This window comes from Rutidosis leptorrhynchoides, chromosome 11 (assembly GCF_046630445.1).
Source record: "Rutidosis leptorrhynchoides isolate AG116_Rl617_1_P2 chromosome 11, CSIRO_AGI_Rlap_v1, whole genome shotgun sequence".
Lineage (NCBI taxonomy): Eukaryota > Viridiplantae > Streptophyta > Magnoliopsida > Asterales > Asteraceae > Rutidosis > Rutidosis leptorrhynchoides.
In genome coordinates, this window is record NC_092343.1 from 156,187,927 (window position 1) to 156,192,019 (window position 4,093).

At 34.7% G+C, this 4,093-nt stretch overlaps 1 pseudogene; it reads right to left on the reverse strand.

Annotated features, from left to right (window-relative positions):
- Positions 1–1,931: 1,931 nt before the first annotated feature.
- Positions 1,932–3,136, reverse strand: LOC139875105 (NAD-dependent protein deacylase SRT2-like; annotated as a pseudogene).
- Positions 3,137–4,093: the final 957 nt, after the last annotated feature.

Genomic DNA, 4,093 nt, shown 5'->3' on the forward strand with positions numbered 1-4,093 from the left:
AAAATCTTCTGTGTTTGGAGGTGGCAATTCAGGTTGTTCCATTTCTAAATTGTTACTTGCAAATTTTTCTTCGGTATCATGCAAAGGTAACAAATGTTGTGGCTGGTGTTTAGGTGATTTTGGTTGTTTTGTTGGTTTTGGTGGGAGTGTTTCTTGGTTTCGTTGTGGCTGGTTTGTCGAGTTTTTTGTTTCTGGGTTTTGTTGTGGCTGATGCTTTCTTACTCTATCAACAATATAAATCTCAATAGGAGCATTTACAATTGCATATTGTAAAAACTCATGAAAGTCTTCATCATCATCAGTAATATCAAAAACATGATTATTAAAAACGTATCTCATTGAAACAGCTGCATTGGGTGGTAATTCAATCTTTTTAAGAACATTTTTAACAATATTCTCTGATTCATTGGTCTTACGGGCGCAATTGGGAGTCTTAACCGAATTCTAAAACAATCTTGTGGCATATACGTGGGTATGTTGTTAATATACTCAAAAGAACTACCGCGACATATATGAACAACAAATTTATCATCATTAACACAATTCATAAATACAAAAATTAGTGAAAAAAATGCTTAAAAGAGTGGCTATAATCTCTGAGTTGAATATGTTTTTAAATGTAATGAGACTGTGAATGCAAAGTTCCAGGGTCATTCTATATATAGATCAAAAACTTATCCGAAAAAATCTAGGAAATCTAACGAAATCTTATCCAGAAAATCCAATTCTAATAAGATAAGGACGCACGGTCGCAAGACGCAAGGTCACAAGCTTGCACCTTGCGAGGGCATTCTGGTAATATTTTTTTGGGCTTCAGGGCAATAATATGGATGGGAGTGGGCATTTTGACTATAATCCCTAAAATATACATATCACATCTGTAGTGTAATGTTTGGATATTCTTGTTATTGTAACTATAGTGTTATAAGGCGTCAGTTAGTTTTGTATCCATCCGTCAGGCACCAAAGTGACACAAATGTGAAGGTGCGTTTGTTTTCTCCCAACCAATCATAATTTTTCATTAATTATATTTTTTTATTAATTAATTTATTTTTCACCCAATTTTCAATCGGATTTTACCACATCACTCTCACTACAACAAATTTGCTAGTTAACCACGCATAAATTTACACACTTTTAAGAAGTGTGTACTTTTTTATTAAATTCCTCACACATGTAAATGTTTGTAAATGTAATACATTTATAAGTGTTGAATATCGTTATAGTTTCACACATAAAATTTGTGTTTGTACACACTGATAAGTGTGAACAAACTTTTCCTACAATTCTAAGTGTGAATTTTTTTTAACATTCAACATTTATAAATGTAACAAACTTATACATATTTATAAGTGTGAGGAATTTGGAAAAAAGCTCACACTTTCTTACAAGTGTGTAAAAATATGCGTGAACAATTGATAAATTTGTTGTAGTGTCTACCTAATGTTTAAAAACAAAACTGATAGTTGAGGTTAAAAAAATGTCAGAAACTGAAATTAGCAAATCACAATCTCGTTTCTGCTGACCCGTTGCCCGTTATTGCACTTTTTGGCCAAAAAGTGCACAACTGACCGTGATATCACTGCCAAGGGTTAGAAATGGTCCAAATAAAAGACACAGCAATTTTATGACTGGGTATTGATTTGATTGAATACAATATACCCATTTCCAAATAGTGCTTATACAAACATTAATTTATCTTTGCATATTTACTGTGAAGGGAAAATAACTTTACTACACGAACATATATCAGTTTTAACAAACAAGAACATGTGGCACAGATAAGTTGTACCATACAGCATGCAAATAGTAGGATCTCAATATTTGCAGTAACCCATTAGGAGAAGTCGATGAAGTCAGCATCATGGATTAATTAATTTTAGATTCCAACCACACAACAAACAATTAGTACGTATTGTTTGTTTGTAGTCTTAAAAAACAGGAACACTGAGCGATGTGGTGTTTAGAACTCGTGGTAATATCTGCAGTAACAGCCAACTGGAATCATGATTCAGGTAAATCTAAACTTACATTTAAATGGCCTTCAGGAACAACAGACCTCTCCCCGTCTCGCGTTAATTTTAAAATCTGCAATATCATCAGCTCGTGTTTTGCCAATATTGATACTAGTTACTAGAATTGGGTTACATCGGGTTTAAGAATTCAGTCACATTTTGAGCATGTTGGTATGTGGAAATCTTCTTTTCAGAATTTTTAATGGATTTCAATATCACCATCGGGTATACTAGTTATTCCCAAAACTCTTATCTGAATTGCTGCTGTCATAACCCAGACTTTCTATTGCTGCTGCCCACTGCAGTCAACTCGTGTAATTAATTTGTAACGTCCATAATAGTTATTCTCATGCACGCACTGTTGTAACGCTCCCCAATTACTCCTTTTTAAGAATAGGCTGATCCTAGTCTTGCGTTAATATTCAATCTGCAATATCATCCACTCGTGTTTTGCCAATATCTATAATTGAAGTAGCTGTACCAGCATCATGAGCTGCTCTGTACAATTCATGTACATTTCCCAATTAAACAAAAAAACCCCACAAAAATACCAAAACATAGTAACATTCACGTCAAATGAATTTGCATGAACATTTGTACCGGACAAGTCGGAAAGCAGACATCGTCATAACCGATGAACCAAAAACGAGGAAAGCATCACACCCGGCAGAAGCTTCCATAGCTAGTTAGCGACAATCGCTCAAACTTTTCGTACATTATCACAAAAAAAACAACCTTTAAAAAGAGACAAACTAAACCTATTAGTCAATTAGATCCAGTAATAACGGATTTCATGTATTGATACTAGTTATTAGTAGATTTGGGTTACATCGGGTTTGAGAATTCCGTCACACTTTGAACATGTTGGTATGTGGAAATTTTCTTCCCAGAATTTTTCATCGATTTCAATATGATATGGATCTTCCGAATTAATACTAATTGGAGAAGATCACAAGCTAAAGTGACGAACACCCAAGATTAAGAATAAGTATTGTATCATAAAACCAATAGAAGTAATCCATTGATTATTGAATTAACCGATCTATAATTTCCAAAACCGAATTCTTACACTGTTGCGCAACTTCAGTTATTTTGACATCACGTGCAGAGCCTGTGCCCATTAAGTAAAGTCCATAACATCATAATCCGGACCTTCTATTGCTGCCGCCCACTGCAGTCAACATATATACTTAATATACTTGTAATGTCATAATAACAATACTGAGAGGAGTGAAGTGTATAGAATCAGTTGCTTGACATAGACTTTAATTGAATCGATTAGAGACGCTCTCCCTAAAAGATGCTGTGAGGTCACACATTTTATCAAAAAAAAAATGGGCGTACAAATGGAAGAAAAGGATGTCATGTCAAAGTTTTGTGTATTCAAAAAGCTAATCCGGTTGGCTTATTATAAAGAAGCTAACGCAGTATGAGGTGGACTAGGGTTAGCTTCGTTAAATTTCCTCCATCCTGCATAACTCCTAGCCCAATACTGCCTTCATGCACGGCTTGAACAACTAAATTGCTACACCCAGAAAAATTATAAAAAAGAAGTACAAATCAGGATTCCTCAAATAGAAAAATGCAGATAGTATCAACTGAATGTAATGTATTGAATTTACCTGATGAGTGATTGGCTTGAAACCAGTACTGTAAGCTCCATTCGGGCTTTTGCACCAATTATGATATTAGACAGGAGAGATGAATGATGTTACTAACAGGGATACATATAATGAGTAAACACAAACAGATTACCAGCAGATAACAACCACTAAACAGAATATGTCCCTTTGTAAACCAAAATATCAGGTGGTTAAAATGGGAAGGTTAGGTAGTTGGTGGGTTGCTGATCAAGTATGTACAAGGTTGCACTACCCTGGAACACTTTTTTTACCAAACTTTTGTACAAACTAGCTCATCAAATATGATTACAGAATATATAATTAGACATGCAGATTATCAGCAGGTGACAACTACTAAACAGGATATGCCCTTACTCCCTTTATGAAACCAGACTATTAGGTGGTAAAATGGGCAGGGTAGCTAAGTGGTGGGTAACTTAGGTACGTGTGAGGTTG